Source organism: Lissotriton helveticus, chromosome 1_1 (assembly GCF_964261635.1).
Source record: "Lissotriton helveticus chromosome 1_1, aLisHel1.1, whole genome shotgun sequence".
Lineage (NCBI taxonomy): Eukaryota > Metazoa > Chordata > Amphibia > Caudata > Salamandridae > Lissotriton > Lissotriton helveticus.
In genome coordinates, this window is record NC_136057.1 from 1471065754 (window position 1) to 1471092153 (window position 26400).

A 26400-nucleotide genomic window follows, 5' to 3' on the forward strand; every position below is an offset into this window, starting at 1 on the left:
ACAGTGCATAGAGGTATTGCTGAATATAATGGGAGTCCAATGGAATTGCCAAATGTCCAATCTTAGTTAGCTACACAGACAGACTAATAAGAATAGTCTAGTAATACCACAGGGAGTCATATTCGAGGCAGGATAAGAATTTATATCCAGTCTACAAGAAGATCAAAGACGATTTAGAAAAAATCGAATGAGGAACGCTAGGAAAAAATAGGTACTGTTTATTAAAATGTAAACTTACTGGGGCCAGCAAAGGAGCCCTCGCCTGCCCGATCCTGGCCTGCATCCTCAGCACCCTCCTCCTGTGTCCTCTTGCCCTTGGGGGGAGCTGATGTACAACATGAAAGAAAGAAAAACCAGAAAACATGGATGAGATTTTTCAACCAAATCAAACATTTCAAAAGAACAATAACAACATATTTTGGAAAAATAGCAAATAGATAGACAACTATTCCACGGGATCTATCTCATGTGGTATACTACGTTATTCGTATTGCCTGATTTGCGGAACGTTGACTTAGAAAGTTCCTATGTAACTCAATAAACAGACTACTAAAGAGGTTTGCCTAGGCCTGGCACTGCAGGCAGCAGTGCGCAACACGTGACAGACAAAGTCCATCCTGCTTGCAGATCAGTGAATACTCAAACTATCAATCCACCCGCCACCACCGCCACTATTTCTTCTGATAGCCATGTGACTGTCTAAAGGAAGGACTGGACTTCAGTCTGTTGGGGCTGATTTATAAGTCCCTTGCGGAAGTTGCGGCTGATTTTCCTCCATTGTTGCGTGCCTTTTCTGACGCAGCGGCAGAACAAAAGACTCGCCATGGTGTTGGTGCGGCGTATATATTAAAAAAAAAAACACATATGGGCATATGGGCGATGCATCACGTTGTAAAGCCCTGCGCCATCAGGGGGCGTTCCGGCGCAAGGGAGGGCGTACCTGCGCAGGAACGAATCCTAAAAGTGGCTGAGGGAAATCTACAAGATGTCAATCAGTCATTTTTAGGACAATGATGCATGACTCAAACCCTGCGCGCTTGAAGCCGACGTACGGCTTGATGCAGCATTGGGGAGATAGGGTACCCCAGAGCATTGCTGGAGCTGCGCCATCGTTGGCACGCAACTCCAGCAATGCGCTGCCTTTACGGCACAGATGCGTAAGGCTTCTGTGACGTTTTGGGCCAATGGGTGGTGGTGGCATGGCACACAATTACTGCCGCATCCCTGCTACTTTGCAGGGATGCGCCGGTAATTGAAAATATGACCCTTACTGTCTAGCATTACGCAGTTCTTTTCTTTACAGTACACTCATACATAATTTCTCAGGCCAATGAAATGCTTCTGAACACAACATACAAAACAAAGAAGCATAGTAGCAAGCAAGGCTACTGAGAAGGAGAGCAGTGCACCTGAAAATGAAATGCATAGAAGATTTTGAAATATAATTTACCTCAATGTAATCGGCAGCATTATTGCTCTTGGTAAAGAACAAAGATTTGCAAATAACAGAGCAGGATAAAACAGAGTAGTAAATGTACTACTACTACTACTCACCAAGCCCGGGGACCTCTACGCCGAGCGCGTCCAGCAAGTCCCGCTCCCGGTCCATGACATCGGTCCAGCGGTGGGTGGCCTGGTTATATGTGCGCCGGACCCCAGAGATCTTGTACATGGCCCGGCACACCTTCTCCCACCGCTGGCGGCGCTCCCGGATGCCATAGCCGGTCGCGATCTTGCCGCCTCCCAGGATCGTCTTGGGGAGGCGGCGCTGGACGTGGAAGATCAGTGCCGCCACTTCCTCCGCGCTGAAGATCTCCCTCGGGACCACTTGCTCCCCCCTTAAACGCCCGCACGGGAGCCGGGCACGGGGTGCGGGACCCTTCCCCTTCTCAGGGTGCTTCCCGGCTCCCTTTACCATGGTCTGGGCAGAAATAAACTTAAATGATAAAGAAGAAATAGAATAGTGAAGAAGAAAAGAAAAGAGTTTAAAAAAGTAGTTTAAAAGTAAATAAAAGCTGCAGAAAACACAAAAATATAGAGCTAGAAAAATAGAGGGTTAGATAATAAGTAAAATTAGATCAAAAAAACTTCAAACAAGCAAAGGATGGCAGAGATTGAGAGAGGATACAGAAAGCATGCCCAGAACCATAGCAATGAATGAGAAACAAGATGGCCGCGCCCGTTCACGACCGCGTGGGTAAGTTCGCGCGAGATTTTCCTTGCGAGTACGCGCGAAATTGTACTAGCGAGCAGCACACTTTGCGAGATTACACATAGCGGGCGGAAACGGAATTACGTCACGCCAACAAGATGGCCGCGCCCGTGTACGACCGATAGGGTAACTTGGCAAACGAATAGCTAGAAGCGCCTCGCGAACACGCGCAAGATCACGCGAACATACACGTCGCAACAAAAACAATTTTGTATTCGCACGTATTCGCGGCTTCCGAAATCGATCTCGCACGGATTCGCGCCCCAAAAAACGCGCGAAATTGCAAAAAAAACGATTTTAGCTAAAATGAAAGCAATGAGCAGGTGCAAAAGTTCAAACTTAACATTAGTAACATTCAAGGTAGTGCTTCCTGATGGGCCCCTCCAGAGTTTGCAACAATTCTATGACCCTGCTATGACCCAAACAGCAGGCTCATAGAATAGCACCATAAAGGTCCTGTAAAAAAAAAAATTCACTGCAACAAAAAGCAAATTACAGATAAGGAAGGAAGCAGGTGCCAGCCAGACTGGAACTTTCAAAATTACTGACACATTAATGAAACACAAATTAATTGATGGCAGTTGAAGAAGGGCAGGTGTGCTTGCTTTTTTCAACCACCATAATCTACAGTGATAAATAAACCTAATAGGTGCCAGTGAGGATGTACTAGAGGGTGGCATGGGTGTCCCAGAGGGTGGCAGTGGTGAAACAGAGGGTGCTGTGAACCTGTGATGATAAACCAGACGTAGAAACAACATAGTCGCGGCCGTTGCAAGCCGAAAAGTAAGTTCGCAATTGCGAACTTGTCCCAAAATCGGCGCGAACACGCGCCAACACAAAAAACGGAAAAATCCGCAAATCCGCTAGAGTTCGCGGATCTTCGCGGATTGCGAATCCGTAAATCCGCAATTTCGCGTACGCGAGATCCGCTAGATCCGCCCATGCTTACTGGCTACCTTCTTTTTTGGAAATTGTAATTTCTTTTTCAGTTGAGCAGGTTCCTTGTCTTTGGACTTGGCGTGCTCTTCTGATCGTCCTCTTCTTTCCGATTTCTGCGAGGAATTCTGAAAAGATTGAGAGGGACGTGTATCAATGTCTTGATATCTATCAGGTTTTTTAATATTATCCCTATTTCTAAGGTTATATCTATTCCCAGAGGGGTCACTCTGGGGTGACCTTTGTCTCGGGTTTGGAGATTTCTCTCTTCGCCTAGGAGACCTTCCTCTGGACTGGAATTTCTTTTCTTTAGGATTGGATTGTTTGTTCCCATCCCAGTTCTTTTTTGGTGAATTATTATTATTATTAAAAAACATTTTTTCTGGACTTGTAGTCAGTTGCGGTTTTACTGGTATTCCACCTAGACTATCTCTGCCTAGTTCTTCATAGGATTTTTCTATGATTCTGGCAATTTCAGCTGGTTGGTCTGCTATATCTGTCTCTTTTAACCTCTGGCGGATCGCCACGTTTGCTGCTTCACCTTTTATGTTGGCTAATAATATAGCCGAGACCTGCTTGAAGTCTTTCAGTAATTTCATACCAAGAGTTAAAGCAGGTTCTGGACCGTATTCATCTTGAATTTGTTTTAGCACATCTGGTATCACCGAAATGGATGGAACACCGTGCGTTTTTGTATAGATGTAAGCAAAGACTGTACCCCAAGTGTCACAGTCCTCAATGTGTGGTGCGATTCCCATTGGGAGACATATAGTCAGAATCCTGTGTTTTTCTAATGGGGTGGTGTCAGGAAACACCGCCTCTATTTGGGTAATTTTCTGTGCCAACCAGAATGGTATTTGTTCCCGTTTAGCTGGAACTTTACCTAGGCAGGATTGGATGTTCTGTGGTGTAATTTTATTTGTGTTCCCCTGGTGAGGGGTCAGCTGTGGTAGTTTAATCGCTGGCTGAATTGTTGAAGTCCGCATTACATACTGAACTAATTGTCTGTGAATTTTTAGTAGTTGTTTTAGCTGTATTAACAGCTCTGCTGCAGGCATTCTTTCGATGTCTGGATGTGGTGTGTATCCGGCTAGGACCGGCCACGTTGCTCCTGGTCTTCCTAAAGGACCGAGCCTTGTAATGTGATTGTTATGTTTTAGGGCGCCATCAAATAAGAGCAAATGCTCTTGGAATTTGAGTGGTACTTCCACCTCCTCGAAAGGAGTGTACGTTTCAGGAGGTTCCTCTACTTTGTAATAGTGGAAGTACTTTGTTACAGCATTTGCTGCTGGAAAATGTATCCATGTATAGTATACCTCTGTCTGCCGATATTCGTGTGCCTCAATTACGAATATGACTGTGCCACCTCTAGGTGTCAGTCCATTTTCTATAAGTTTTAAGGTTATAGATCTCCTTTTGGCGACCTGGATGAGTATTATATCCGGGTCTGCTGTTTGCATGGTAGCATCAGCATCTGCTATTTCAGTAGCTAATCTAATTGCCTCTCTTTCATCATCACTCTCTGCCATTTTACAGACAGGATGGTATTATGTTTGTTTGCAGATCAGGTTTCTTATGGAAACAGAGATTAGATGCACAATATTCTGGAACTGTTTTATCCTTCAACGTTGACTAGACCAAGAACCATACATAGGAGTTCCCTCCTGCGAGGTTTTGGAGGATATAATAACCTTTCACCCACTCCAGACGTCTTTGGAGTATTTGGGAAAAGGGGTCTGAGTGAGAAAGCACGACTGAGTTACTCTAAATGTCTTACGTTAGTTTTATCGCCCTTTCCAAACGCGTTGGGCGCCATGTAGTGTAGCTCCTATTTTCCCAATAGGCTCTGCGCATTGGAATAGTACCTACAGCAGTAAAGGCCTAGGCCAGACGTTAACTAGGTCTACTACTGTCGAAACTAGACTTAATTTTTGGGTTTGCCAGCTAAGCTCAGAGTTCGCTAGAAACTTTCTCGAATGTTCAAGGAAGGATTAACTCCCCTGATTAGACAAGAAGGGATTTAGTTTCTGACAACCATAGAACATGACAACTTTGCTCTCCCCTAATCAAGAGTCAATCTCAAGAGTCGTGTGAGCACAAGGCAATTATTTTACTCAGTCAGTACGTGCATTCTTAGTCTCATCAGAATGTAGAGAAAAGGAAGAGACGGGCGTGTTCAATAAAAGATGTTATTTATTGATCAGTCTCTTTTCTCGTACAAGAGAAATGGATCGATATTATTGCAATACTTATAGTTAAGTAAAGTGCATACATTAGAAGCAATAGTATAAAATAATACTGTAAAAACATTGATATGGTTTCTGAGCCATATGATGTTTAAAATGATTAAAATATATTTACATACACATATACATTTGACTAAACGTACTCAACTGGTGTTTCTAAATACGCCTACCCCGTGTACCTGACCTAAGTCTAATGCGTGGGCGGGAATAGAAAGTTACAGTTTAAGTTAAGTTTGTTTTTGCCAAGTGAATAACTAAAGAATTCTCTAGGAGGGGTTATTCAGTTCTGTACCTGGAATTTAGGATGAATGAGGAATGGTATCTCTTTCTCTGCTCTCGATATTCCAGGCTGCCTGCGAGGGCTGCCCAGAAGCGCCGGTGCTGGGTCTCTCGGCTTGAGATAGCAGCGCGTCTCTCAGCGCGTCAGGAAGGCGGGGCTGCTGCCTGCGGGGTCTGCTTCTGCTCTCGGCTTCGGCAAGTATGGCTGCTCCGTCTTGTCACCACGCGTGTGTTTGCATAGGGCAAGTTCGGCAATATTTATACCTTAAAGGTGCCGAGATTGACGTAAGGATGGACATAGGTACGTCAATAAAGATGTCATACGACTTGCTCGTTAGCACATTCTTTTGCAAAAGTTCTCTGTGAAATCAAAACAATGGCCGCACGGATTTTCCAGGTTGTCATAGGTTTGATTTGTTATGAGAACGTCGTATGCCTTATCAGGGGCTGGAGGAATGTCGCTTGTCTAATTAGATCTCAAGCGTTATGACCTAATCAGATAACACGTTCCTGTGCCGTAGTGTGACTGCGTCAGATAACGGTATCTGCATCATGGGGGATTTCTTGCCTCATGGGCTGACTGTTAGTTAACTTGATAGTTAGTTTAACCAGAATAGGGTCAGGAATAGGGGGACTGATTCAGAACCTATAGAAATACACGACACAAGCATCCTGGGACCGGTTTCGGATTCATAATCCTCATCAGCCAGGCTATCTTGAATCCAGTGGCCAAGTGAGCAAGAGACTCACGTCTGAGCATACCCTGCCACACTTTTTTTTTTTTAAACTCTGTTTATTAGTGTTTTTGCATCAAAAACATACAGAAAAGAACAAAAGGACAATACAGCGGCTAGATCATACAATCAACAATACAGCATCCAACATAAGCATGTGTCACAGTATATCATAATACAATAGCTTACATCTAGTGATGGTGGAACGATATAGAAGGGAGTCAGTACAGCAATCAAGGGCAAGGTATTAATATCAATATAAATCAATTAAATCGCTCGTCGTTGCATAGTGCAGGAGGCAGGAGGGGGAGTATATCAGTGTCAAGGAAGCAGGTGAGCAGTGGGAGGCAAATGGTCAGAGGGGGGGAGGAAGGGCACATCACCACATAGCACTACTGAGCAGTATCAAAAAGCCCACCCATGCATAGTCTATCTGAACGTTTGGATACTTTATATTTGGACCCCATCATCCTCTCGGACATCGCGCCCCTCTGAGCCATCATTTCGAGCTGCCTGGACCCTTAGATATCCAACCAGGGGTTCCCAAATAATTCTCGGCCTGCTAGATAGCGGGAATAAATCAGAGAATACTGAGTGTTGTTCCTGGCTATATGTCATATCGGCGAGCCATTCCTTGAACATCGGGGCCCTACCACGACCCCACCTACATGCTACACGCCGCTTTGCTAGGAGGAGTGCAATATCTACGAATTTCCTGCATGTCTTAGGAATGCGGGATGTGTGTCCTAACAGCATCAGTAACGGGTCCGGGGATACGGATTCCCCTAGCATGGATTCTAGTGCGCTGTGTATCTGCTGACAGTAGGACTGTACAGGGGGGCACTCCCAAGCAAGATGTAAGAAGCCTGCGTGCTCTGCACGGCATCGCTCGCAACGATCATTGTCAGACAAGTGAAATCTGTGTTTTTTCATGGGAGTGTAGTATAGGCGTTGTAAGAATTTGTAGTGAATTTTCTTGAGCCTGCAGCTGGCAGAGATACGGGCCGTGAGGGTACAGCAATATAGCCACTGGTCATCTGTGATGTCTACGGCAAGCTCAGTAGACCAATGTGTTCTTGCCGAGGCCTCAGGCACCGGGCCACATATCCTGTCGTGGGGATACATGCCCGACACCAGGTGGGAGCCATCTTGTGAGCACAGTAGGAAGTGTAGCGGGGACGTGGATTCAGGCTCCTCGGGGAAGTTAGGGAGGATATCCCGCATCCCTTGGCGTAGTCGCAAATAATAAAATACTTCAAGCGGGATACGGTCGTGCGTCACAAAGAATGCAACCGCTGTTTTAAAGCGGCCTGTGGAGAAGAGATCGCCCCAGCACTTGATGTGTAGAGTCCCGCAGAGCACTCGAAAGCCATGCTCCTGTAGGAGTTCAAGCTTTGGGTGATACCCCAGTGGCAATCGAGGGGAGTACAGCAGGTTACATTCGAGTATTTTAGCCAGACGACTCCATGCATCAATGGTGCACGTGACAGAGGTATATGGTGTCGTGATGGCCGAGGTTGGACAATGAAGGAGGCCATTGAGGGGCAGGGGGTTGGCAATCCAATCTTCCACCACTAACTGAGGCATAAAGGGAGCGGGAACCAGCCAGTGATAGGCATAGTGCGCCTGCGCACAAAGGTAGTAGACCTCAAAATCGGGGAGGTCAAATCCTCCCTTATCGTATGGCTGTATCAATAGAGACCACTTCAGCCTCGGACTTTTACCCCCCCAGAATAGGCGACAGAGTTCAGACTTCAATGTTTTAAAGAAGTAGGCGCCCGGATGGTAGGGGATATTAAGGAAGAGGTAAAGGAAGCGTGGGAGCACTACCATTTTTATGAGTGACGCCCTGCCTGCCATGGAAATAGGGAGGGATATCCAGCGGTCCACCAGTGCAGTGAGCTTAGTGATGGCAACGCCGTAGTTGGAGCGAATCGTCTCGTCTTTGTCACGCGAAATCTGGATACCCAGGTATCGAAGATCAGTACGACACCACTCTAGAGGGTAGTCCAAAGGGAAGTCCGGAACTGCGTCCGTGAGCGGGAAAAACAGGGACTTCGCCCAGTTGATCTGTACCCCCGACATTCTGCCAAAGATAACAAACTCTCTGAGCAGGGGATTCAGGTTACGCACCGGGTCTTTGATAAACAAGGTCATATCGTCCGCATATAATCATACATCGATCTGACGCCGGAGACAGCGAATTGCGCCTTCCCGATGAAGCTGTCGGAGCCGACAGGCAAGGGGTTCGACGGCAATAGTGAAGAGGAGAGGGGATAACGGGCATCCCTGCCGGGTGCCTCTGGAGATGGAGAGTGACGTGGAGAGGCGACCATTGACCAGTACTCTTGCAGTAGGCTGTGTGCATAGCAATTTGACCCAGTGCAGGAAAGCCCATACGGGCCAGGACAGTGAACAAGTACAGCCATTCGACAGAGTCGAAGGCCTTTGTGGCGTCTAGAAAGGCCGCTGCGACAGGGAGGTCAGGGTGGATCATGTGAAGTAAGGAGAACAGAGTCCGTAGGTTATGGGAAGTGGACCTGCCCGGGACAAAGCCAGACTGATCGGGTAAAACTATCCGGGTCATAAGAAGAGATAGTCTGGTGGAGAGCACTTTGGCCAAGATTTTGACATCACAATTTAGGAGCGAGAGTGGTCGGTAAGAATCACAGGATTGGGGGTTTTTGTTAGGTTTCAGTAATGAGGTGATGACGACCTCGCGCATAGAGCAGGGGAGGATGCCATCAGCTAAGGATTCCTCGAACACCTCGCGGAGGACCGGGGCCATAGTGTCCACGTAGGTCTTATAGAATTCGGCAGGTAGGCCGTCAAGACCGGGCGCCTTCCCATTTTGGAGTGACATGATAGCGTCCCTGATTTCTTCCACCTCGAAAGGGGCGGCTAGGAAAGTCCTATCAACATCGCTAAGCCAACACAGTGCTATATCACCCAGGAAATCGTCATACTGGACGTCTACAGTTGTGGTTGTGGTGTGGAGTGCACGGTAATGGGTGACAAAAGTGGCAAGTAAGTCATCGGAGTCCCTAACAGTGTGTCCCTGATCAGTGACCACCTCAATAATCGTGTTGTTGGTGTGTGGTGTTCGTGTCAGCACAGCTAGTGCCCTGCCAGGCCTATCCCCTTCGCAGTATTTCCTCGCTTGCCAATGTTTGCCTCTAAACCTAGCTTCCCTATCCGCTTCCTCTTCATATTGTGTGAGTTTGTCTCTAAATTCAGCGTGTGCTTCAGTGCCATCTCCCTCTACCATTCGTGCCTCCAAGGCCTTCAACTCACCATCAAGTGTCCGGAGTGTGCGTTTGATATCGCGCAAGACCCCAAAGCTTTTGGACATGCAAACACCTCTGATCGTGACCTTAAACGCCTCCCAAATGTGCTCAACAGAGTCAACGGAGCCTTTATTTCTGGGGAAAAAAGCGTCGATCTCTTCGCCAAGTTCCGAGCGGAACACTACATCCAGCAAGGCCGTTGGTTGTAACCGCCAGTGTGGTCTAGGATTGTCCCACCCACGCACTCTTAGAGTAGGAAGGACCGGGCTATGGTCGGAGTACGTCCTCGGAAGGTGGACTACATCCGTCACTTCTGCAAATATCTCCCTAGACAAGAAAAAATAATCGAGGGGTGCCCATGTTCCAGTCAGTGAGGTGAAGTGCGTACCCTCTGTGAGGGAGGGATGTAGGTGTCGCCAGGTGTCTACCAGATTACCTTCAGAGATCACCCCCTCCAACGCCTCCCTGGACCGAGGTTTGTAGTGTGTTGCTCTGTCCGCTCTGTCCCACCGGGGCACCAGTGCTATGTTGAAGTCTCCCCCCCAGATGATATGCCGGGATCCTATGTCTAGGATTTTACCCCAAAGTGTGGTGAAAAAGAGGGGCTCATCTAAATTGGGTGCATAACAGTTCACTAGGGTGATGGTTTCTCGACCTAGTCGTCCCCATACTAATACGAAGCGGCCTTCTGTGTCCGCAAACTGTCCACACACAGGAGGAACAAAGAGCATCCCCTCTGTGCCATCTGCACTATTCCCTGAGGGGTCACAGTTTGGCTGGTTGGAATCATTTGAGTCCTCCTGCCCATTCTCAGAATTGAGATAATCAGGGAGAGCCCCTGATGCTCCCTCTTCGGGTGTATTCCCACCCACGTTTTCCTGTTCTTTTGCACTCACAGGATGACTATCATATTTATGTGATGCGAAGGATTAAACCCAGATCTGTGACTGGGGGTGAATGTTTTGCCAATGTGCAAAATTCTGTCCATCATCTTGTGTGTTTTGCTGTTCGCTTTATGTGGGAAGGGTATGCCCAGATGTGGGTCCCGTGCTCACTACGCCACTGGAGTCAAGCTATCCTAGCTGATGACGGCTGATAGCCAGAAACCGGCCCTAGGATGCTTGATTCCGGTCCAGGGAAGATATGGCTTGGCAGTTCAGGCTGGACTGTTCCCATGAGGCACAGGTTCAAGACTGATTTGCATATGGCCATGTCTGAACTGGGGTGGCTTGGTGAGCAAAATAACGATGGATTAAACCCATATCTGTGACTGGGGGTGAATGTTTTGCCAATCTGCAACATTCGGTCCATCATCGTGTGTGTTTGCTGTTCGCCCTATGTGGGAAGGGTATACCCAGACATGGGTCCCGTGCTCACTACGCCACTGGAGTCAAGCTCTCTCGGCTGATAGCCAGAAACCGGTCCTAGGATGCTTGATTCTGGTCCGGGGAAGACATGGCTTAGCAGCTCGGGCTGGACTGTTACCATGAGGCACAGGGTCAAGACTGATTTGCATGTCTGAACTGGGGTGGCGTGGTGAGCAAAATAACAATGGATTAAACTCAGATCTGTGACTGGGGGTGAATGTTTTGCCAATGTGCAACATTCCGTCCATCTTCTTGTGTGTTTTGCTGTTCGTCCTATGTGGGAACGGTATACCCAGACGTGGTTCCCGTGCTCACTACGCCATGAGAGTCAAGCTATCCTGACTGATGACGGCTGATAGCCAGAAACCGGTCTTAGTATTCTTGATTCCGGTCCAGGGAAGACATGACTTGGCAGTTCGGGCTGGACTGTTCCCATAAGGCACAGGGTCAAGACTGATTTACATATGGCCATGTCTGAACTGGGGTGAGCAAAATAACGATGAATTAAACCCAGATCTGTGACTGGGGGTGAATGCTTTGCCAATGTGCAACATTCCGTCCATCATCTTGTGTGTTTTGCTGTTTGCCGTATGTGGGAAGGGTATGCCCAGACGTGGGCCCCGTGCTCACTACGCCACTGGAGTCAAGCTATCCTGGCTGATGACGACTGATAGCCAGAAACCGGTCCTAGGATGCTTGATTCCGGTCCAGGGAAGATATGGCTTGGCAGTTCGGGCTGGACTGTTCGCATGAGGCACAGGGTCAAGACTGATTTGCATATGGCCATGTCTGAACTGGGGTGACTTGGTGAGCAAAATAACGATGGATTAAACCCAGATCTGTGACTGGGGGTGAATGTTTTGCCATTGTGCAACATTCCATCCATCATCTTGTGTGTTTTGCTGTTCCCCCTATGTGGGAAGGGTATACCCAGACGTGGGTCCCGTGCTCACTACGCCACGAGAGTCAAGCTATCCTGACTGATGACGGCTGATAGCCAGAAACCGGTCCTAGGATGCTTGATTCCGGTCCAGGGAAGATATGGCTTGGCAGTTCGGGCTGGACTGTTCCCATGAGGCACAGGGTCAAGACTGATTTGCATATGGCCATGTCTGAACTGGGGTGAGCAAAATAACGATGGATTAAACCCAGATCTGTGACTGGGGGTGAATGTTTCGCCAATGTGCAACATTCTGTCCATCATCTTCTGTGTTTTTCTGTTTGCCCTATGTGGGAAGGGTATGCCCAGATGTGGGCCCCGTGCTCACTACGCCACTGGAGTCAAGCTATCCTGGCTGATGACCGCTGATAGCCAGAAACCGGTCCTAGGATGCTTAATTCCGGTCCAGGGAAGACATGGCTTGGCAGTTCGGGCTGGACTGTTCCCATGAGGCACAGGGTCAAGACTGATTTGCATATGGCCATGTCTGAACTGGGGTGGCGTGGTGAGTAAAATAACAATGGATTAAACCCAGATCTGTGACTGGGGTTGAATGTCATCTTGTGTGTTTTGTTGTTTGCCCTATGTGGGAAGGGTATGCCCAGACATAGGTCCCGTGCTCACTTTGCCACTGGATTCAAGCAAGCCTGGCTGAAGACGGCTGAAATGCCAGAAACCGGTCCTAGGAAGCTTGTTTCCGGTCCAGGGAAGGCATGGCTTGGCAGTTCGGGCTGGACTGTTCCCATGAGGCACAGGGTCAGACTGATTTGCATATGGCCATGTCTGAACTGGGGTGGCAGATTGGGGGTAAAGAACGGTGATGGATTAAACCCAGATCTGTTGACTGGGTGGGAGTGTTTGATTGGTTCAGATGCTCCGTCCATCACCACCCCCTTTTGTACCGCAAAGCATTTTTCTACAGCTGATCGTACATCTGCTTATCAGGTGAGATGCACTCTGATTAAAAACATCTTACGGCTTTTCTAATCAATATGGACTCTTTATAATTTACAAGGAGTCCATGAAGCACCTACGCTTCAAAACGTCATGAATCATATATAGAATGTCAGGTGTTCGATTCTTTCAAGACAATATGTTAATTTATGGGGGTATGTAGCAACACAATGAGACAATGTGAACAAATACTTTTAAGACTGGAGGAGCATGGCCTTACACTTAAAATGCAAAAGGGTAAATTTGGTCAGAGAGAGAGATTGAGTATTTGGTAAGTGAGTGGTGAATGTGTTGATCCAAAGCCAGATTTCTTTGATACCATTGTGAATATGCCTTCATTAAAAATAAGGAGGAGCTAGTGGGTTTTCTGAAAACGATTGAATAGTATTCAAAATTCACACAGAATTTTACTAGTCAAATGGAAAACTAGGGCATTGACAAAGAAGAGTGTGAAGTTCATCTGGGCTAAGATATGTGAGAATGAGTTTGAAAGCGTGAAGAATGCCATGAAACATGCTCACAGTTTATCAATGTTTAATCCAGCATACCCTAGCAGTATTGGCACAGAAACCAGTATAGAAGGTTCTGAATCAGAGAGTGAACGGGAAGAAAAAGTGATAGCTTTTGCTTCTGGAATTTTGCTTAATGGTGCTTAAGTTAGTCAGTGATAGACAAAGAAGCTTTAAGAGTGGTTCAAGCAACTGAAACACTTTGTATTGTGAGCAGGGTTTGTGTGATAATTGTCCATAAACCATTGACTGAAGTACATACAAGAAAAATAATGTATTCTCTCCCTTCAAGAATTTGTAAGTGGACGCTCAAATAAAGTACATCATTTCGTCATAAAATATATTCCAGAAGTGCACAACAAAACATCCAGATTGTAGATTATACTGACTAATCATAGGTGATTTTTAAAAAACTTTATTTTTCCTTTTTATGCATATAAATATTACAGTAGCCATTTTACGACAATCTTACATTTTTAAGCAGAAGTGAGCACCACAGATTGGGAAAAGGCATTCTCAACTACTTTGAACAAATCAGTAAGGCACCTATCAGCATGGTATATTTAATTGTTACAATTAGCTACGCAAGGCATGGTCGTCTGACAAAAAAATGAGTTAATATTAACAATGCAGTACCTTTAGGCTTTATTCTTTGTGGTGTGCCCTTTCAGCTTGGGTTTCCATATCACTTGTAGTGTCTATGTATTACATTCCAGCCTAACGTTGGTTACCATTAAAGCAATGGGGTAACCCAAAAGGTTCTGGGCCTGGGTATCATACGCTATAAGAAAACAATGGTCCAAGACCTCAATGGTTTCATAAACTGAGTTAATCAGCACAAAATCATCAATTACACATTTATGGAGCATCTACCTTAGTCTGCTCTATACATTTTTGTAAACATTCAGTATAAACATAAGGGCATAAAATAAGCGACAGTATTATTTAGATAATGGTATTTAATCGATTATCTTCTGGTCAAACATCATAGTAATATTTACACTTGTAACATATTACAGATACCAATGGTTGCCCCAAGTGGAGCGTGCAACATAACAAAAGGGTGCAAGAAAGTAGTAAGTGTTTGAGAAAGCAGAAAAATGATAGGAGTGATAACACAAAATATTCAAAGGTACTTTTTAGCACAGAGGCGAATCTACAAGTCATCCGGCCTATGTAAACCTGACCACTGAAAAATTATGAAATACTACTTATTGTCACTATTTTTTACAATGAATAAATCATAGGTTATGCACATCTATACAGTGAGCATAAGGGTCCAGGTATTTACAAAACAGCGTCGACGTTTCGACTCGTCTTGCGGCCTCGCGGTTAATTATGCCTGGCCCATGCGAGTCTTCATCAGGACAATGGATGGGACAACCAGTGGTATAACAGGTGACCCTATAAAAGAGGAGTAGGTACACCTTTAGACTGTCTTCAAAGTTAAATATTTCTAAATGTTATGCCCCATTTGATCAATAATTGCTTACAGGGTGGGTACAAATGGTAAGAATTCCCACGTATGGACCGGACTCTCTCAGTCCTATAAAAACGAAAACGAACAGTGGAATTTTCGTAATAAGCCAGTAGAGGGCAACTATTTAGTATAAATGATACCTATGTTGTGATCATATGTACCTGGTAATCATCAAAGAAATGGTGGGCCTCAATATCCATGTTAGTTCCAACCGTATCTGAAAAAATGATAACACGGATTGAAATGCCTATATCGTCAATGCCACCAAAGTATGATACCGAATGGGGCCCAGACCCTAAATACCTGATCGTGGGTGTAGACACAGTCCACCTCTCCGACCAGACGAAACGATCCAACAGACGAAATTCTCTTATTTCCTTCCTTACAGTTTCGCCGATTGTCAAACTATGGGAAATCAAATAAATTCATTTATGGTCAAGCGGCCGCACTATTTGCATCTAAGACTTAAGCTGAGATAAGGTTAACTATAAAAACCCTTACCGTGTTCTCAGTACATCCTGCATGGGGTTACAAACAGACACCGCGCTCGGCCATTGCTGTCATAAGTAGGCGGCTCCACCCGCCGGCAACATCAAAAAAGGACACTGACATGTCAGTGCAAGTCCGTTTAGAATTGGAAAAATTAAATTACTGTAACTATTGGGACCTAATGCAATTATGAAGGTATCATTGTTTACTCATAGTGCACCTAATTTATGAACCTAGTAAGTACGCAGCGGCGAACTGCACAGAAACGGGTCGGCCATCTTAGTTTGGGGAACCGAATGGCTGAGATTATTTTTACGTGGTGGCCATATTTCATCAAATGCACATCGTTAGTAAGTACACTTGCATGTGCACAATTAACCAGTATGATATTCAATACATACAGACGGTATAGTTCATCACTTGACCAATGCCCTTATACTGGAATAATTGGACATCGCATCCTACAATCGGGCAAGAGCAGTGAACAGTCCCAATTATAATGACTCGCTTATCTCTAGGACAGATTAAAAATGAAATAACATTGTACCAACCCCACATCCATAACTAGATCAGTATACATGGGGGAAAAGACAAGAATATCTCATGATTAAAAACAATATGTACATATATACAATCAATAACAGTGTGTAGAGATGTGGGTTGGGCGGGCCGGAATAACAGGCTGGGAGGCCGGAGGTAGTGAGCTATGGTTTAGGATTTTATTCACAGGTAAAGTACACACAGTAGTGTTCCACAGAGATATAGGGGAGGTAGTGCGGAGAGAACGTCGTGGCGGGTGGGTTCTGTTGTAGGGTTGATGTCTTGTTCCGGGTCCTCGGTGGTTTGTTGTCATCAGATGTCGGTCGAGTGATGGGTCTCCTCGGAGATATGTAAGAGAGAGAACAAAGTGGGGTTAGTCCAGTCCGACAAGGACTACCGAGTACTGTCACCTTCACCAGGAGTGAGTGGCCAGGAAAGGAAACGTGTGGGAGGGGGAAGGGCAGAGGAGGGGTAAGGTCGACTGAGCAAGCGGGAGGGGTACGGTGCCTGGGGTGTCGGGGTCAGTGCGAGGATGGTGAGATATATATACAAGGTGCTCGTGACACTTCCTTTATCTATGGGGACAGTGCAGGGTGCTCGTGACGCTCTATATACAGGTCTTACAGGTATGTACACTATAATTACAAAGGGACACGGAGAAAGGATAGAGGGTACTCACGTGCCCCGCCGCAACTCTCATCCGAGTTGCGGCCGCTCTCCAGCCACCTCCGGAGGTCACCACCAGTCCTCCGACCACAGGTCCTCTTCGTCCTCCTCCTCTCCGCTTTCCGTCTTCTCTACGATCTCCTCTCGTCTTCCGCTCTCCGTCGGGGGTTCCGCGCCGTTCGCTTTCTCCTGCCACGAGTCCGCTGGGCTGAACCCTGTCTTGACTGCTCTCCCGACTTTTCTATGTTCCGGGTGGAGCGTAGTTGACGCACTTCCGCTTCCGGATGGTTCGGGTTCCGGGTCACTAGTAGGGACTTCACTTCCGGTTTCCGGTTTGTCAGTTTCCGGGTCGTCGTCGGTTAGCGGATCCTGTGGGTGAAGAGAGGAAGTCCGATGACCTAGGGATGCTGTTCGTGCCGGCGTGGGGGCGGGAGACCCCTGTCTGCTCCGCCCTTCAGATGAGGTAGGGACCCCTGATTCTCCACATCCCCTATCCCTAGCTGTCTTACTAGTAGTGGTGGAAGGTGCTGGATGACGTGAGAGGTAATCAGCATTGCCCTGGTTTAGTCCCTTTCGATGTAGTGTCTTGAAACGGAATGGCTGTAGCGATAGGAACCACCTAAGAACCCTGTCGTTGTGGCCCCGATTGCGGGCCATCCACTCAAGGGGGGCATGGTCCGTGTACAGGACGAATTCACGGCCCTCTAAATAATACCTGAGACTGTCCACTGCCCATTTAATCGCCAGAGCCTCTTTCTCCACGACTGCATAGTTTTGCTCCCGCTGAAAGAGCTTCCGACTGATATACAGAACCGGTTTTTCGACCCCTTTTTCATCTTTCTGGGACAGGACCGCCCCCAAACCCTGATCGGAGGCGTCTGTCTGCAGGATGAAAGGTCGGGAGTAGTCCGGACTGATCAACACGGGTTCCGACAACAGGGATTGCTTGAGGAGATCGAAGGCCTGCAGCAGGAGAGGAGTGGGTTGTTGCAACTGCTCTTCGGTTCTGGCGGTCTTTTTCAAAAGGTCCGTCAAGGGAGCGGCTATCTGGGAAAAACGGGGAATAAACCTCCTGTAATACCCTAGTAATCCGAGAAAGGCACGTAGTTCTCTCTTTGTGTGAGGGAAGGGTATTGAGTGTATGGCTTGTATCTTATTGTTTTGGGGACGAATGACCCCCTCCCCTAAGAGATACCCCAGATACTTCACACTCTGGGCCGCCAAGGTGGTCTTGGCGGGGTTAATGGTAAATCCATGACTACCCAGAGAGTGTACCACTGCTTGTAAATGGAGTATGTGTTGTTCCCAGCTGTCGCTGTATATGACTATGTCATCTAAGTACGCCCCGGCATAGCTGGCATGGGGTCGTAAGACCAGGTTCATAGCCCTTTGAAATGTCGCCGGGGCCCCATGGAGCCCGAAGGGCATCACTTTGAATTGGAACAAACCCTCAGGGGTTGAAAATGCTGTTTTAGGTTTGTCTTCCGGTTTTAAAGGGATCTGCCAGTACCCTTTACACAAGTCAAGGGTACTGATATATTGTGCTTTGCCTATCCGCTCTACCATCTCGTCCACTCGAGGCAGGGGGTAGGAGTCGAAAGCCGAGACTTTATTCACCTCCCTGAAATCTATGCAGAAACGGGTGGAGCCATCGGGTTTGGGTACTAACACGATTGGGGAATTCCAACTGCTGTTAGATGGTTCAATTATACCCATCTTCAACATTTGGGTGGTCTCTTCTTTGATAACTGTTCGGCGTGCTTCAGGGATCCTGTAGGGCCTTTGTCGCACGATTTTCCCGGCTTCTGTGTGGATTGCGTGCTCCACGATGGTGGAGTGTCCGGGTAGGGAGGAGAACACTGCTTGGACCGAGGACAAGGCCCGTTTGAGGTCCTGTTTGTTTATGTCAGGGAGGTCAGGGTCTATACAGCCCTCAAAGGGAGAGTGAGCCTGTCAGGACAGGGAGAGGTCCCTCCCACTTCTTTAACAGATTGACGTGGTATATCTGGGTGACCCTTCGGTTGGCATCTAACTCCAGTTCATAGGTGACGGGAGTCACTTGTCTCAAGATAGGGAAGGGGCCCTGCCAATGACCCAACAGTTTATGGTCGGAAGATGGCAGGAGTAACAACACCAGGTCTCCTGGGTTGAAAGAACGGGCCTTAGTACCTTTATTATACTGCTGTTTTTGAGTGACCTGCGAAGCTGTCAGATTCTGCCTCACTATTTCTCTGATTTGGGTCAAGTGGGTTCGGAGGTTATCGACATACTCGGGGAGAGGGCGGGTGCGGTCTGGCTCAGCTTCCCATGCCTCGCGAGCCATGTCTAACAGGGTCCTCGGGGCACGTCCATATAACAATTCATATGGGGAATACCCGGTGCTGCTTTGCACTTTGCAGCGAATGGCGAAGAGGGCGAGGGGAAGCATCTCCTCCCACCTTTTACTCTCAAGGCCTAGGAGCTTTTTCAGGGTGGCTTTTAGGGTGGCGTTATATCTCTCCACCAACCCGTCTGTCTGAGGGTGATAGGCTGAAGTCCTTATCTGTTTGACACCCAAATTGGCGCATACTTGACGCATGAGGGAGGATACGAAAGGCGTACCCTGATCTGTTAAGATCTCACGAGGGAATCCTACCCTGCTGAAGATGGAGATAAGGGCTTTAGCGATATTCTGTGTAGTGGGCTGCTTCAAAGGGATGGCCTCCGGGAACCGGGTGGCGTAATCTACTAACACCAGGGCGTACCTACAACCCGTCCTAGAGGGTAACAGGGGTCCTATCAGGTCCATACCCACTCGGGAAAAAGGGACGTCAATAAGAGGAAGGGGCTGGAGAGGGACTCGGGGGGGTCGATACCGGCTGTTTCTCTGGCAGACCGGACACTCCCTACAGTACTGCTTTATTTGGCCATGTACGCCCGGCCAGTAGAACTTTTCGAGGATAGTTTGCCCGGTTTTTACATCACTGAAATGTCCTCCCAGCAAATGACTGTGGGCCAGGTATAGGACTTTGTCCCGAAATAATCCGGGGATTACTAACTGGGTGGGGTCCTGGGGCCCCCCTTTTCTATAGAGGAGTCCATGTTTGCGAAAGAAGTAAGGACATACGTGCAGCGGGTCTTCATTGTCCAGGGCACGAGTCCAGGCTTCCTGTAATACGGGATCCTCTTGCTGGGCAGCTCGGAATTCGCGGTCAGTTTCCCAGGGATGATCGTCGACATGAGCAGGGAATGCACCGGTAAATGTTCTCTTTTCTCTTTTCTTTTGTTGCTTAGTCTTTCCGGGTTTTGAGGGAGAGTCCGTGGTCGGAGACCCATGGGGAAACGGGGCCTCCTCCCACCATTTCTTTAGGGAGTCTGTAGTGTCCCTCAGGAGGTGGGGAAGACCGCTATAGTCGCTGCCTAATATGGCTTGTTCAGGGAGAGTAGGAATCAGCCCGACTGTTAACATGCTGCCCTCATCTGTGTTTTGTTGTACCCTTACTTGGGCCGTTGGATAGCTCTTGGTGTCGCCGTGAACGCATTTTATAGCGACAGTCCCAGTATGGGGTCCGACAGGATGGGGTAGTTCCTGGGGTCTTAGGACGCTATGTCTACACCCCGTGTCTGCCAAGGCCATCATACGGTGTCCATCGATTCTCACGGGGCAGTGAAAAGGTGGTGGGGTGACTTCGTTGGTGAGGCATACATAATTCCGTGCCAACCCTATGTCCATAGGCTCCTCCTTTTGTGGACACACCCGGGCTATGTGTCCGTATCCTCCACAGTGATAACACTGCGGACCGGGTGGGGGAGGTCGAGGTAGGACAGGGTATGGCATCAGGGGAGCGGGATCCGGTCTTTTGACCGGGGTTGGTGGTCTTTGGGGCCGTGAGTGGTTGCCGTGTGGAATACGTGGATGTTGTTCTTCCTTGACCCGTTGGGACTCTTGGGCTCTACTGTAGGCGCTGGCTATTTCCACCGCACTGTCCAGAGTCAGGCGGGCGTGTTGTCTCACCCATTTCTGTGTGGCTGGATGAAGAGACGCCAGGTACTGTTCCAAATATATCTTTGAAAGGATCTCTTCCTTAGAGGCGGTGGCCGGTTTTAGCCATCTGTTTGCCAAGTCCTGTATCCGGAATGAGAGAGCACGCGGCGTTTCTTGGGGGCCCTCTTTGGCCTGCCGCAAACGAACCCTGTACGTTTCGTCGTCGATTCCCAGTCTCTCAAGAATGCAGGTTTTGACGTCCTGGTAGGGGGTCACTCCCTGGATATTGGCCTGCTGATAGGCGGCCTGTAGTTCACCTGTTAGCAGTGGACCAAGGTAGTGGCTCCAGCGATCGGCAGGCCATGCGGCAGCTTGGGCCAAGCGTTCGAAATTTGTGAAAAAATAGTCGGGGTCTTCCCCCTACACATATTTTTGGAGGACCACTGAGGGTAAGGAGGTGGTGGGCCTTTGTTGCCCCATGACGGTGGTCAGTTTCTCGAGGGCTTGGTCCTGAGCAGTCCCCTGTCCTTTAAGGACATCGTGGAGTTGGCCACGGTCATCCTCCGCGGTCTTGAGGAACCGCTCCATCATTTTTCCAAGCACCTCCTGGCTCTCCGCTAGCTGTTTAACCGCGGCCTCCATGCTTCCGGCGGATCCCACTTCTGACACCACCTGTAGAGATGTGGGTTGGGCGGGCCGGAATAACAGGCTGGGAGGCCGGAGGTAGTGAGCTATGGTTTAGGATTTTATTCACAGGTAAAGTACACACAGTAGTGTTCCACAGAGATATAGGGGAGGTAGTGCGGAGAGAACGTCGTGGCGGGTGGGTTCTGTTGTAGGGTTGATGTCTTGTTCCGGGTCCTCGGTGGTTTGTTGTCATCAGATGTCGGTCGAGTGATGGGTCTCCTCGGAGATATGTAAGAGAGAGAACAAAGTGGGGTTAGTCCAGTCCGACAAGGACTACCGAGTACTGTCACCTTCACCAGGAGTGAGTGGCCAGGAAAGGAAACGTGTGGGAGGGGGAAGGGCAGAGGAGGGGTAAGGTCGACTGAGCAAGCGGGAGGGGTACGGTGCCTGGGGTGTCGGGGTCAGTGCGAGGATGGTGAGATATATATACAAGGTGCTCGTGACACTTCCTTTATCTATGGGGACAGTGCAGGGTGCTCGTGACGCTCTATATACAGGTCTTACAGGTATGTACACTATAATTACAAAGGGACACGGAGAAAGGATAGAGGGTACTCACGTGCCCCGCCGCAACTCTCATCCGAGTTGCGGCCGCTCTCCAGCCACCTCCGGAGGTCACCACCAGTCCTCCGACCACAGGTCCTCTTCGTCCTCCTCCTCTCCGCTTTCCGTCTTCTCTACGATCTCCTCTCGTCTTCCGCTCTCCGTCGGGGGTTCCGCGCCGTTCGCTTTCTCCTGCCACGAGTCCGCTGGGCTGAACCCTGTCTTGACTGCTCTCCCGACTTTTCTATGTTCCGGGTGGAGCGTAGTTGACGCACTTCCGCTTCCGGATGGTTCGGGTTCCGGGTCACTAGTAGGGACTTCACTTCCGGTTTCCGGTTTGTCAGTTTCCGGGTCGTCGTCGGTTAGCGGATCCTGTGGGTGAAGAGAGGAAGTCCGATGACCTAGGGATGCTGTTCGTGCCGGCGTGGGGGCGGGAGACCCCTGTCTGCTCCGCCCTTCAGATGAGGTAGGGACCCCTGATTCTCCACACAGTGTTAACCATCCTCTGATAGTGACTAACAGATTTCATATTGCCACTTGAATTATCAAAAAAGTACATACAGTAACAATGAAACACCATTCATAGAAGTGACACTTGTCTGTTGATTTCCTCCAATTCATTAAGGCCCCTGTTCACCGTATCTAGAAGGTGTATCCACTTGCATTCTCTTCTACTGAGAATGCTATTGAGGTTACCACCTCTTGGGCTGACTCTCACTTTTTCAATGACCCACCACTCAATACTGGTGGGTTCATGTTCAAAGGCGGTGAAATGTTCCACTAACGGGGCGCCTACCGTTTTGCAGCGTATGCGGCTGGTATGCTGGAGAATCCGGCATTTGACTCTTTCGATAGTCTGCCCCACATACATAAATCCACAGGGGCACAGAATAGCATAGATCACCCCTGTGGTGTTACAGTTACTATGGTCTTTTAATGTGTACATCTGATTGTTATAAGTAAATGTAACACATTCTATAGTCAGAGCGCACGCTTTACATGAGCCACATTTTTTGTGTCCTGATACTGGGGGAAGCCCCCATAACGTTGTTTGTGTAACCTTAGCTGGTGTAGGTAATAGGGATTTGATCAAGTGTACTGGGTACTGGGTTTTTCAGAACTGGTACCGAACCGGTAACCCAGTGGTGTCAGGGTACACACCCAAAGACCTCGAGTACTTTCCTGATTTAGACCACAGAAACTCAGAGTCTTCTAGGTGAAGTCAAGGATCGATTTTATTGGCTGCAACCAAGTAACAGGTCCTAGAAGTACAACAACACGGGATGTATATTCTCAGGAGACTGCTCAATCTTACAAAGCCAGTCTTCTCTTTTTATACAAAATATTGTGCTTCAGGCAAACATTCTCCACATTTTAGTATACTATTCACGTTTCCACTACAAAGAAAAAGCAGAGTCATGATGACAAGCCCACATTCCAATTCGTCCAGCCCACAACAAATTACCCGGCAAGGCCCAACAGTTTCATCAGATATCGGTGGACCCCCAATAAAAACGGGCACCTCCTCATCATAAAGCAAGTGAGAGAAAAGAGCAGGGACAGGTGTGAGCAAGATTAGGCAGCGTGTGTGTGCGATGAAAAGGGTTTATGGCATGTTGTGCCTTGATGCTATCTCATTCGGCCACTGGGAGAGGAACTGACCAAACAGGTTCGGCCTGGGGCAATGGTTTCAGCTTGCTCAGGTCAGAGAAAAGTCAATTAAGGTGTACGTGTCCTTTGATATCGAATTTAGCTGTATTATAAGCCTATGTCAGGGCAACCCACAAAATGGCTGCCGTACACAAAATGGAAGCCAAGGGTTCAAGACGAAAATGACGATTTCGAGGTGAAATCGTCACTCGAATATGACGAAAATGCTTGTACATAGTGTACTAGCCATTTTCGGTCTTTTGAAATAAAAATCGTCATGCTACGACGAAGTTTTATTCACGAGTTCAGAACTTTCAGAACTACAAACCCTCCTTTTGCCCTTACATAGGCAATTAACCTATCCTCATGCTAATCTGAGTCCAGGTCTATATTCCTAAAGTCATTGAGATGTTGCTGTAACATCATTCTATTACTTAGTTCGTCTTTTGATACAGGTTTCCTTACACATGATGTAGCACAGAGGCCACATATTGCAGGAGCACACTGCACGCACAGACAGAACAGGAAAAGAATGGCTAAGACCATCCCAATGACCATCAGAATTTTCCATCCCCAGGCGGATATCAGTTCCCAGAACCATCCCATTAACGACCAATCTCCTTTATCCACATAAATAGATTCGGAAATCTTATGTAGTTTGGAGATGGCCTGGTACACTGTTGGAGCGTTATCTGGAATGAAAACACAGCAACTCGATTGGATCAATCTACATACCCCACCTCGGTCTGCAAGTATGACATCTAATGCGACCCTGTTCTGAAGGGTCATAAGACGATCCGACTGGAGCTCAGCAGTCAAGTTACTAAGGGCACCAGCAGTTTCAATTACGGTGGACTCAACCACCCTTGTCAATTGCCTTATGTTCCTGCTGTTAACCATGGGTCCCCAGAACGGCAGAAAACCCTTTGCGAAGTCCCCAAATTCTTGTCCTGCAGTGTCCTCTTCGCTGAAGACACCTCTAACTATCCTTGTCTTGTGGTAATCTGCCACCGCTGTGTAGGTGGGAGGCAGCAGGAACGAAACAAAACATGTGCCCGAAAAGTCAGGGGGCAACCATGTATAGGCTCTATCATGGCAGATGAAATAGGTACCCTTAGCTGCTAAGAACGGAGGGGAAGTCTGAGATGCAAAAACATATGTTTTAGTACAGATGCTCTTCCCTAACTGAGCTCTGGGATTCTTGCCATTACCTTGCAGACACAGGTGACCCTGATTGGGTACAATCCAAATCGGGGAAGATCTCTTAGCTTGCTGTTTCTCACTCAGAGTAGCTCCATATCCGGTTACGTTCCATCCTATGTATACTAGTGTCTCATCTCTAGGGATAGTCTCGTAGGAAATATCTTCCTTAATCATGTCTACTATACCCTTAACTAGAGCACTATTCTTAGGATTGTCTTCCACAGAACGTAGGGGGTAGACTTCATGTGCATAGATGAACATTGTTCTGTATGCCCACACAGAACCATTGTGGCTGAAAGGCAGGACCAGATAAGGGATACCTTTATCCTTGTGTGGGGCATAAGACCACACACCCAACAGTTAGTCGTGTTCATTACTAGTTGGTGTTGGTGCAAAAGCTGAACAAAGGAGTTATTAATAAACTCTAATCTCCTAGCGGATTCGTGTTCAGGAAGGGGTTGAAAAGAATGTGAGGAAACAGTGGAAGGAGGAGGTATAGGCGATGTAGTGGGTGCAAATGTTACTCGAAAAGAGAATAAAACATAACTTATTAAAAATATCATCACACTTAATAATATGAAAATGCACAATATCAAAAAGCTTTTCTTTGTCATTATTTTACGTATCCTGGCTTTAAAGTTCATAGTTTTGGCAGGTCTCTCCATCTCGAAAAACTCCATCCTCTCTAAAGTGCTGCCCGCGATGGGAGGTTGTTTCTGTTAAGGAATGCTTCTGTCAGTCTAGGGCAACTCCCTTGGACCAACCAGAACTTTCGACCTAACGTCGTCAGCTGCACCCCAAAGACTTTGGGCAATCGCGGCCCTAGCAGCGGAACCCAGATGGCGGTTCGAAAAACAAAAATAAGCAAGTTTCTCAGATGGGAGAGCTGCGCTTTCAAAAATAGTACTTGGAGGAGAAAAAAAGGAATTTTATTTGTCCATAGGTCTCGGCCTCAAATTGTATCTTTGCTTTCCAGGTATGGTATGATCTCGGAAAAGGAGTTCAGGCTCTGTAGTGTCCAATGGAACTGACGGCGATACAGCTGGTTGCAAAATGTTGTCGCTCTCTTTTTCAGTAAGTGTTCCTTTTACACGTGCATCACTGAAAGGCAGAAAACGTGGCACAGTTTCAGTCTCTGAGTCGGCGACACCCTTCTGGACCCACTGGTCGTACGGCAGAGGTAAAGGTACCCTCTTGCAGTGGACTCCGTGGGTCCAGTGCTTCTTCCCTTCCACTCGAACAGCTGATCTCGTGGAAAGAAGGACGAGGTGCGGTCCGGTCCACCTGGGCTGGTCGTTCTTGGTTCTCTGGAAATTCTTCACGAGAACCCAGGTTCCAGGGTTGATGGGGTGACCTGGAGTCTCAGAGACCGGAGGCAGGGTGTCATGGACCTGTTGGTGTAAAACACGCAATTTAGCCGTCAATTCGTACAAATAATCAAGCAAAACAGGGTGTTCAACTTCACTGAACTTAGTGGGCCTTGGCACTCCCCATATGTTGGCCGGGCGGCCAAAAACTATTTCGTAGGGACTAAGTCCCACTCGCGAATGCACAGTCATTCTGGTGGATAGGAGTGCTAAGGGTAGAGCATCAGGCCATTTAAGACCAGTGCTCGCTTGAATTTTGGCTAATTTAAGTTTCAATGTGCCGTTGTAGCATTCTACTAATGCAGCTGATTGGGGGTGATTTGCAGCGTGGAACTTTTGCTGAATGC